Source organism: Podarcis cretensis, assembly GCF_951804945.1.
Source record: "Podarcis cretensis genome assembly, chromosome: 2".
NCBI classification, from domain to species: domain Eukaryota; kingdom Metazoa; phylum Chordata; class Lepidosauria; order Squamata; family Lacertidae; genus Podarcis; species Podarcis cretensis.
The window spans coordinates 59937223-59948541 of record NC_137171.1 but is presented as its reverse complement, the minus strand read 5'-3'; positions in this window follow the sequence as shown (position 1 = coordinate 59948541).

The window sequence follows — 11319 nt, the reverse complement described above, 5'->3', positions numbered from 1 at the left end:
CAGGAGGCCCCATTAGCTAAAGTGGTGCTTCAGGTTAAGAACAGTTTCAGGTTAAGTATGGACCTCCGGAACGAATTAAGTATTTAACCCGAGGTACCACTGTAGCTATCTCTGTGGTTCTTCTCTAGAAACTGGTATTAGGAGGTTCTCATCCTGAGGTTGGTTATAGCCATCATGACTAGTAGCCATTTATAGTCTTATCCTCCATGAAAGTGTATCATCCCTTTTTAATGACATCCAACGTGGGCACCATCATCACAAATCCCACAATGGGTGGGGTCCCCGCCCCCACAGGTTTACAGCATCGTCATTAACAAACTACAAGGAAATACCACTCTCACAAAATCCTACTAACTACTCTAAGCCAAAAAGAAGCTCCTGGTGTTTTGTTTCTGTTTCTGTTGTTTTTTGTTTTGTTGTTTTAAAAAAAGATGAACTCCTTTTCATTTAGATGTTTTTTATGATCAATTAAGCTTTCTGAAATTAAGCTGGCAATTTATTGGCATTACCCCAAGTTATGTCTGGCATAGTTAAAAGCTTCTCATCAGCTTGTATATCATAAATAGGTAGGTGGCAAGAACATGTCAGAAAGAGATTAATATGCTTTGTATACACTGTTCAGACAGGTTCGTTGTAATTCACTACTCTGATTTTTATCCCAGAATGAGGTTTGGTGGCTAAACCACAACAATGACCAAGTTCCATTTTATGGCTCTATATGAGTTTGTCTAAACTGGCATAGCTGTAGGTCAAGCGAAGGACTTCAGAGCTTTAATACAATGTTTGCTAGCAAAGGGCAGAACGACTAGCTTTTTGCTATATGCATATGTGCATGACAGATTTACTGACAGGATCGCAAGGGATATATTCCTCTGGCTTGCTCACAGTAGCATATTTTCTAGTGTTATTATGGGGATAGGGCTAGGATTCTCCTAAGAGACACCTTCCAGTTCTGATTCTTTACCTTTTTTTTCTACTGTAAAGTATGCAGGCAAGAAAGCAGGTTTAGTGACACATTAGTGAGTAGTAGAACAATGTTATTCTTTTTTTATGTATACATAATACCAAGATTAGGTTTTCCTATTGGTAAAGTCTTCTTCTCCCCACTTGGGGAAGAAGCACACAAAAGGTCAAATCTGATGAAGAGTTCTGTGTAGTCTGAAAACTTAGACACTGGTGGGATTCCGCTCTAGCTCTAGCATGGCTCTAGTTCTGCAGTCACCAACATGGCAGCTGCGGGAACCAGTATGTCCACCAGCAGCTCCTATGGCACCCACAAAAGGTCTCAAGAAATAATACCAGAAAACCCCACGATGCAAGAGAAAGTTCTTGCTCTTCCTGCTCCTGCACTGACAAGGCCTCTCAAACATCGAACCATGCCCACATTTCAGTGGCTGTCAGGATTGTACATCCACCCTCCCATCCATTTTGAAGAGATGCAAAGAGACCAAGCGTTGTAGGTACCTTTTCTCCATTTTTGGGGGGCTGGGTGGATATGCCCACATCGCATTGTAGCCATCTCTTTTTTCCTGCTCTTTTCAGATGTGGCAGCCATTTTGTGGTGTGTCATGTCTCCCGGGTCATTATTTTGTGACTGGCACCCATGGCGCTTCTTCCAAATTTCCAAATGTGCAGACTGGCACAAAAAGGTTGGCAATCCTGCTCTAGCTGCTCTCCTTTCTCATGTCCCTCCATCCTCCTGTGACCAGAACTGTCTCTTTCTCCACAATGCAGGCCTTTATACTCTGGGGATTTCCTTGTTCGTAGCTCAGTCACTTAGCCTCTATTCCACACTCCCCTTTAAATCTCATTGGTTTTAGTTTGTGGTTTAGGAGTCCAGGTATACCCTGGCTGAGGTTGCAGAGCACTTCTGACCTTTCTGGAAGGCCACGAGGCAAGCCCCAGTCTAAATATACTGTGTGGATAAAGGCCTTAGAGGGTGCATTGGGCTGCAACTGAGTGAAGGTGTGTCAAAGTGCTTTGAGCTGTGCAGAGAAAAACAAAGATGTGGAGTACTTCAGTGGCAATTCATGGCTTTGGAGTAGGGTATTATCCTGGCTGGAAGGGCAACTTTGGTGCAGTTTGTTAAGCCTTCCTCCCAATGCTTTTTCTTAGTGTTTTATCACGGAGGGCGGGGCTTCTGTGTCCTCCCTAAGCAACAGAGTTCTCCCCCCATAGAGGTGCACAGGACACCTTTGTCTTTGTTGTACAGCTTTAGTGGTAATCTCTCTCTCTCTCTCTCTCTCTCTCTCTCTCTCTCTCTCTCTCTGTGTGTGTGTGTGTGTGTGTCCCTTGCGCAATTGCATTTATATATCCCACATTTTTCTTCCAAGGAGCTCAAGGAGGCAAACCTGGTGTCCCGTCCTCCCCCCCATTTAATCCCCACAACAACCCTTAGGCTGAGAGGCAGTGACTGGCCCAAGCGAGCTTCCTGGGCAAGTGGCGATTCGAACTCTACTCTCCTAGCTCTCTAATTAGGAGCCACTATCAATTCCCTGGATTGGAAATGGCTTCAACTGATTATAATCTCGCAATAATATTATTATTATTATTGTCCACATTGTTGTAACCCGCCTTGGGGTTCTAAAGGTGCCACCACCACCCCTTTCATGTGTTCGAAGTTGTGCGGTGCGTTCCAAGGAAGGCTTAGAGCTGCTGATGGGATGGCTCGACGTGAGGCGGAGCGCCGGAGAGAGGCTGGTGGAGCGCCGGGGGCTGATTCCCCTCCAACAAGCCAATCCGACGACACAGCATGAGCGCGCTCATGGCCGGGACTCCCGAGGGAAGAGAGACGCGTCTTGCGTCCCGCCGAGAATCCCTTGCGCAAGAGCAGAAAGTCGAGGGTAGAGAAGGGAAATCTCCCACCACGACGAGTTGCCTGGATTCTTCTGTACGTGTGGAGGTTTCTTGAGTGATTCGTTTGTCTCCTTATCTTCTCTCTCGTCCCCAAAGCAGCCTGATGGCACGGACCTGTTTCTTCTTGCCTTTGTAACGTCGAGCCTACCTGCAAAACATCACAGACCCCGGAAAGAGGCGACGCGGGCGCGCAGTTCTTTCCCCGAGCGGCGCTGCCGCAGTCCAGTCTCGGCGGAGAGACGGGGGAGAGAAAGTCACGTCTGGAAATCCGTCTGGGGCTCCGTCTCCTCACCCCAGCCTAGCAGGAGGATCGGAGGGAAAGGCTTCCCTCGCGGCGCAGTCAGAAGTTCCCCATTTGTACTTTCCTTCCACCTCTCCAAAAAAAAAAGAGGAAAGCACCTTCGGCTTAGGATTCGCCCAGAAGCCAACCGATGCTCCAGAGAAGCCCTCGCTCCACAGCAAGGAAGGGAACCGTCGCCGGACCCCCCAAAAGATGTCAAGGAAGAAGTTGCTTCTTCTGGGGGACGTGGATTTGTCTTGATCTTGGGGGCAGCTCTCCTTGGAAAGCCCTGCGGGGATCTAGGACGACTTCCCTTCGGAGCAAGTGAGTGATCGCCTGCCTCTGTTTGGCGGGCCGGCGAGAGAGCTCTCCCTCCGCTGTTTGCCTAAGCGCGGCTTCTTGGGTCTTGGCTTCCCCGGGCAGGTCGGGCTTTTCCTGCCCGAGTTGCCCACTTCCTCCTCTCCACGCGACCGGTCCTCACGAGACGCGCCCAGAAGGAAGGGCAGCAAGGAGAAGCTTGAGAGGCGAGAGATACTTGTTACCTCTGATTGAGCCTTATCCGATCTTCAAGGAGTTTTTTTTAAAGGAAATAACCCGATAATTTTCCCAGGACAGAAAGTGGCTGCCTGGCTTAAAAAGCAAACCCGAAAAGCCCACCTGGTGACTTCCCTGATGCGCCCTAAGGAAGAGATCTGAACAGGACAATGTATGGGCAATTTCTCAATGCCACCAGCGTGACTGACCCTCACCTCCTCATGCAGACCAACACGCCCTACGTCGGGAGCACCCAAAGACCCGTCAGCTCGTCGGCTCTTTACCTGTCGACCGCCCGGGCGTTAAAAGAAGGCGAGATCAACAAGCCGGATCTGGTGACTTACATCGTCCTGTTCTTCTTCCTGCTCCTGGCGGTGACCATCATTGTACTTTTCATTAACTGCCAGCTGAAGAATTCTTTTTTCGCCTCTCTACCTTACGACAGGTCGCTAAGAGAAGCGAGGAGCCCGTGGAAAACGCAAGCTGTTTAATCCTCAGACTTAGGAAATTGGGGAGGGGGAGAGAGAGAATGTCTGATATGAGCTTTGCTGTGATATACAAGGGTCTTGTGAACCCAACGCACTGTATAATGGCATCCTGTTTTCATTTGGCCCCGGGCAAAATCCTGCCACATATAAATATGATTTTTCTTAAAGCAAGCCAGAGGAAACATTGTCGGAAGGCGGGTGGTGAGGGAGGACTGCTTGAGGCATGGCAAAAAATGGACGTAAATAAAAAGACCTAATGTGGATTTATATGAGTAAGGTGTTGTGATGTATCTGAAGGTACACAGACCACGGTATTTCAGACTGCAGTTTAAAAGCCTGGATGCAAATTTCAACATTGACAAAGTTCAGTTTTCATATAGTGATGCTTGCACTGATGACAAAGACATGCAGTTACCCTCTGGCGATGGCATTACTGACTATGCTTGTGAAACATGGGTGGTAGCCAGCATGCACGTTAGGGGGGCAGAACCGAGTTATCTGTGATGCAATCGGTTAGTTAAGTATTTTTTTTAATTTACTTGATTTGGGGGGCTGCTGTCCATGGTAGCAAGTGATAGTCCTACTCAGAGTAGACCAATTGAAATTAATGGGCCCAATGGATCTATTGTTAATCAGGACCAACATTGGATACAACTATATTCTTAGCAGCTCTCCACCAAGGAAATTAGGGTTTTTTCACCCACCCAGAATTCTCTAGTTTTCATATTGGGGGGGGGGGGAGCCCATTCTGAAATCTCAGGTCTGGCTGGATGCCTGCTATGGTTACATCAGCTGGCATTATTGAACCTTTTTCTATGGTGTTAAATTTTGAGGTTATAATTAGGTTTGTATTGTTATTCTCCACATTATTCTGCAAGGTGTTGAGCAATGAGACAGATAAGGCCTCCAAGTAATAAAATATAAAACCCACAAACCATGACTATCCAGCACTAACTAAAGAAAAGGGGTATTCCATAACTTTTTTGCAGTTTGTTTCACTGCACACATTTCCCCCTAAGTCTGTTCAGACTTTTTCTCTTACATATATTTCCCTTTTCTTTATTAAGTCAAGGAAAAGACCTGCGACTTTAAACTAATAATGGTTAAATGTTTACAAGGGGATAAAATTACTCAATTAAGAATTGAAATGAACTGGAGGAGGATGACTAATAAGAATGTTGTCACCTAGTGAGGTGTTTTTTTAAAAAAAGGTTACACTGTAATGAAAAGAGAAGGAGAATGTTAAGCCACTGGTGCAAAATTCAAAAAAATAGAAAGATATCAAACATATTAAACTGGTTAATTCAGTACTATTAAGGCTACAGTTCTAACCATGTTAGCGCAAGAAGAAAGTCCCACTGCATTCAGTAGCGCTAACTCCCGGGTAAATAGGTTTAGGATTGCAGCCCAACCCCTTTTTTCTTCCAGGATTAAAGCACAAGATTATTATTAAAACAGACCAGCCTATTTGTCAGTGGTCATATAACTGCCATAACAAGCTGATAGATAGGTTGCTTCCATCACAAACTGCAAGTGTGTTTTTAACTTGCTCATCAGCACCATGGAGGACACTAGAGTTATTTAGGGCTTTGATCCGTAACCTCAAGTATTATAATAAAACCTGCATTTTGATGACCTGTTATCACTAACTAGGATTCGAAGATTCTTGCCAAGTCATGAACATGAATGAGCACATCTCAATATGCAGACATAGTACACATGGGGTGTGAATTCAGCTACTCCAGTGTAAAATCAATATATGTGATAAGCATGTCAAGCAGCCCAAACATAAGATGTAAGTACAGTGGCTACAGCTTCTTATGCCTGTGTTGCTCCTTAGCGGTTGAGGAAGCTACAATGATAAGAATGTCAGTGGGTGTGTCTGTTGGCTATGTTGGTCTACACATCAAAATGACAATATACATGCAAGTGCAGAGGGTTTAAATCAAATCTAGACCAAGTTGGCAACTAGTCAAAAGCTAGGACTGTGGTGGATCACAATTTATTGAGCAATAGTAATATATTTTAGAAAAGAAGGGAGCATTTTGTATGGCTTTTCTCACTCGCAAGCACTGCAGTGGTGAGGAATTCTACCTTTTCCACAAGACAGACACAGGTATCAGGTTTGCTGTTGATTCTGCAAACTACATAGTGTTCGGTAGAGAGTAACAGTTTGCATGTATAAAAGATTCCTTCTAGGCATGCTCAGATAAAGGATTTCAGGCATAAAGACTTGAATATTCTGGAAGTCTTGGTTTGAGATCTGCTGCTACTAAGGATGAACAGTGATGAGCTAAACTCAGAGAAACACCAAACTGTGTAAGACGGAAAAATTGTGTGCCTTAAAATGTGTTTGCATTTTCTGATCTGTGTGTTAAAATTGAAAAGAGATATCTGAAAAGCCTTGCAGGCTGTTCCGTTGTTTATACATCTTGGTAGTTGCAGACACAGAACAAGCTTCTAATTTTTTATGTTCTCACTTATTTAATAATGGTTTGGCTCCCAAGCTATCATTCTGTATATGATGTCAATTAAATCAACCAAGATTTCACTCAGTCTAAACATGGAGTTAAATCTAATTTAAGACACTAGTGTCAATTGGAACACACCAATTAAAAAAGTAGTCTAAAGTAAACGCAATAGTAAATTTGCACAATACAAATATATGTATGGTACTCTTTTTAATTTTTTAAAAGTAAACCATCAACAGAAGCTATGCAAAAAAAAAAATCAATTTTACTTGACAGTTTGGGCAATAACAGCTACCTGTATAAATCAAGGTAGTTTAGCACTTACAGTAAGAACATAAGAGACAAAATGACTAGCTAAATTGCCTGCCTGAACAACTTCTGTGTGTTCTTGCATTTTCTCTTCCCCTTCAGTGCTTCAACCATTGCAATGGGGAAAAGAAATGGCACCAATGCATTGAGGACATGAAATAACATGTCAGAGGTTCCCATAGGCCAACAAAAACATTATCACTACATCTGTGAGCTCTCTCTCTTCATCTTGCTTTCTTAGAATGGACCAGATTAAGAATTTCTACCTTCATCTCCTTGCAGACTTCCTAGAGACAGCAGGTTGGCCGCTGTTGTAAAACAGCAGGTTTGTATACAATCTTCCATGCACATAGTGCTGCTTCCCCCATGTACCACCCAAATCTGCTCTGGGATAGGGAACAGATTTTGAGGGGAGTACTGGAGGGGAACAGGAAGACAGAGGAGGCTCTATTTTGTCCAGTGGAGCTGCAGTGCTGGGCATGACACCATATTCTCTCTCTGTGTTTTGGTGTGTGTGCATATGTGCGCACATTTATTCTCTCTCACACATAGCCATGATCTTGTGGGAATCCATATCAGAGTAGTGCCATTGAAATCAGCAATGACATAATGGCTAGTGAGTTCCTACAGAAATGTAGCCTTGGGCTGAACAAAAGCCAGATTGATTGTGTGTTGATGCACCACTGACCTTTGTGTTCTATATTTTGCCTTGAGCTATTTGGATACCAAGGCACAACAGAGTTATGTGATCTTCGCCAGAAATTAAACAACAGTGAGTGCCTGGATTTTGATAGTATAAGGACTGTCTGGCATGATATCAATACCACATCATCCTGCAATATACTGTTGATAAGTTTGTGGGTGCCAGGCTCCTCTAAATTCCTGGAACCAGTAAGTGTCAGAATTTCATTAAGGTTTGGGTGTTAAGCCAAGTATTGGACTACTCTGGATTCATCCAATGGGTGAGGGACCTCCCTCCCTCAACAGATAAAGCCAGAGTTTAGAGTAGACGTGTAGGAGTGATGTCACAGAGAAAAGGCAGCCAGCTGAAAAGCTAGAGAAGATAGAAAGAAAGAGGAAAAGCCACAGCTGATTTATGTTTGAGTCCAAGGCTGTGGCTATAGGAGAAAGAAGACACTTTTGGGGAGTTGATGCTGTGAACCCCTCCATCGTAAGCCCAGGTTGTATATATGTATAAAGGTAAAGGGTAAAGGGACCCCTGACCATTAGATTCAGTCGTGACCGACTCTGGGGTTGCGGCGCTCATCTCACTTTATTGGCTGAGGGAGCCGGCGTACAGCTTCCGGGTCATGTGGCCAGCATGACTAAGCTGCTTCTGGCGAACCAAAGCAGTGCACGGAAACGCCGTTTACCTTCCCACCGGAGCGGTACCTATTTATCTACTTGCACTTTGACCTTGTTTCGAACTGCTAGGTTGGCAGGAGCAGGGACCGAACAACGGGAGCTCACCCCGTCACGGGGATTCGAACCGCCGACCTTCTGATTGGCAAGCCCAAGAGGCTCAGTGGTTTAACCCACAGCGCCACCCGCGTCCCTGCATATATGTATAAATAAACCATATATCACAAAGATACCTCATTTTCCAAAAGGAAACACGATCCCAGGGTGAGCGCCTGGAATGCCTAGAATTTCTCACCACTCTGAGATTGGGATGGTGTGTAGCAATATTTTCCCTGATTTAACAGCAGGTAACATTCCTACTCCAATTGGGTCTGAAAGCATATACGCAAGGCTGGATTTGGTCAGTGGTTGGATGGGAGACCTCCTGGGAAGCAAATATATGTTCCATAACAGAAAAAGGTTGTAAGGAAATAAATAAATCCCTGGTAGTTTGTATATTTTCTTTCTCCCGGGTCACAGCTTTTAAGCTATTTCTATTATGAAGGATGGCCGTGCAGTTTAAGACTCAGTGGTGCTATTCTGGCCTTTGTAGCTTTAAGCAAAAATACATTATTGCAGTGATTATGCAGGGGAGGAAGGGGGAAAGTAACAGAAGAAGAATTGCAAATGGGTAGGTGTGTCACACACTGTCACGTCTCAATCACTCAAGATGCAATTAGAGAGGCACAGCTGAGGCCCTGAGTGGATACGCTTTGTGCTTAGTAAGCCGCAACGTCAATCTCCAGAGCTGCTGTTAAAGTAGCTTTGGCCACCCTGCTGCCCTCCAGATGGGTGATGGGAGTTGTAGTCCAAAAACACCTGAAGGGCAACAGATTGTTGAAAGGCTGTGGTAAAGGATCTCAGGTGGAAAAGCTTCCAAAGATGCTAATAATTAGATGCACTGAATTAAACAGACTCTATAAGGAGGAGTATATCTTTAACCACGTGATCCAATAATGATCAGTTAGTGAAACAGGAAACCCTACACATCAGAAACTGGCTGACAACCTCTTCTGAAGCAGGGAAAGCCATTGTCCAAAAATGTACCTTCGAGATTTCAGTATTTTCCCCTTCATTTAATGACCTGTACAAAAAGTTGCTTTTGGTAAACGTTTTACTGAACGTTAAAAATAGAGGGGGGAGGGGGAGAATCAATTGTCAGTGGGGTCGTTTTGGGGGTGTTCCTTGCCTTCCAACTTTTACAAAAGCAGATTTCAATGACTAGCAGCTGGAGAAACTGAGCCAGAGGAAGAGTTCCGCTTTCCTGCAGAGATACATTGTACAGTGGGACCTGGTATTTATATAGGAGGGGGTGGCCCCATTGAAATGGAGGAGGATTTTCGCTCTTCGCCATCACAACACACAGCAGTGCTCTGTTGGATGCTGTCTTGATGAAGGACTTCCTTTTTAATGATCCCGTGAAAAGTGGGTCTATTTCGATACCTAGTTATTTGTGCGCTTTGAAACCTCAAAGACTGTAGTGTAAAAAGAAGAGGAAATAAACAAAACATTTGTGGTGGTGCTCAAAAGTTATGCTCTTCAGTGCCAAAGGCAAGATTATTCTGGTTTCTTAAAGTGCAATAAAACAAAATGCAAACCAAGAACAGTGCTTGGATTGTACCCCCAACTGCTACATGTGCTAAGTGCTATATCGGGGGCATTGTGGACGATATTTAAAGGTAATGTGAAGAAGACTTCAACTCATTTACTACAGCAACACTCTTTACTTCAGGGAATTAATGTTAACCAAAGAGGCTGTTCCTTTTGGTTGGAAAACTGTACAGAAATTCAAGACCTCATTGAGGTGAGGTGATATACTTGAATCTGCCAGGGGTCCCTAACCTGTGGTCCTCTAGATGTTGCTGGATAACAAGTCCCATCACCCTTGACCATTAGCCAAGCTGGCTGAGGCTGATGGGACTTTTAGAACAACACCTGGAAGGCCACGTTGTTGTTGTTGTTGTTGTTTAGTCGTTTAGTCATGTCCGACTCTTTGTGACCCCATGGACTAGAGCACGCCAGGCACTCCTGTCTTCCACTGCCTCCCGCAGTTTGATCAGACTCATGTTTGCAACCATTTTCAGCTGTTCTTTATCTTTAGAGATTGTACTTCGGCAGCACATTAAAATTACTACACCCCAAACTATCTCAGCTGACCTAAAATTTGTTGTATTTTGTATATCTTACTTAAGTCTCACTTATAGCGTGATTTTGCATTTTTGGGAATGGGAAGCAAAGATAATTGTATTTTACTTGTGAGTTTATTTGGCAAGGTACCGTGAATTTAGGGGGTCCAGGCACTAACTGCTGACAGGCGCCTTCAAGGCCCTAAACCTCCCTCTTCCCTTTAAGACATACTTGGACCAGACAGCTCTTCAGAGGATGCCTTCAAACAAAGGACTGTCCCAGGTAAAGCAAGACAATAAGCCATAGCTGGGTGCTTTGCTGGAGATAAAGGATTTTGGATCTGTAGAAGTCCTAAGCTGCATGCCTCCACTCAGCTTGCATAAACATGCTCAGTCTCCAGTGTTCTTGTCCTCCAAAAGTAACCAAATAGATGTGATTCCTGGCTACCTGTTTCTTGCCTCCCCACATAGCCCTGAAAACCAAGAACAGCATGACTAGCCAGCACAGAAGGCAAAACTTTCAAGCTCTGAATGGCTGTTGGTATTGTAAAAATAATAATTATAAATTTTTATTTATATCCCGCCCTCCCCAGCCAAAGCCAAAGCCGGGCTCAGAGCCATGTATGCATCAGAAACTGCATTATTTGATGCAAGCTTTGGTTTAGTAATGTTTAATAGCCATTTCCTGTGGCCAATAGTCGTAAGTATTGAAATAAAGCTGGATTAAGCACTTACGTTTCCAGTACAGTTTCAATTATTGCTTTCCTCAAACCAATAACGCAAATTAGCTGTGTAAATTTGGTGCTTGTAACCTTTTGTTTGTTCTACCAATATCTAGAGCAATACTTTTATGC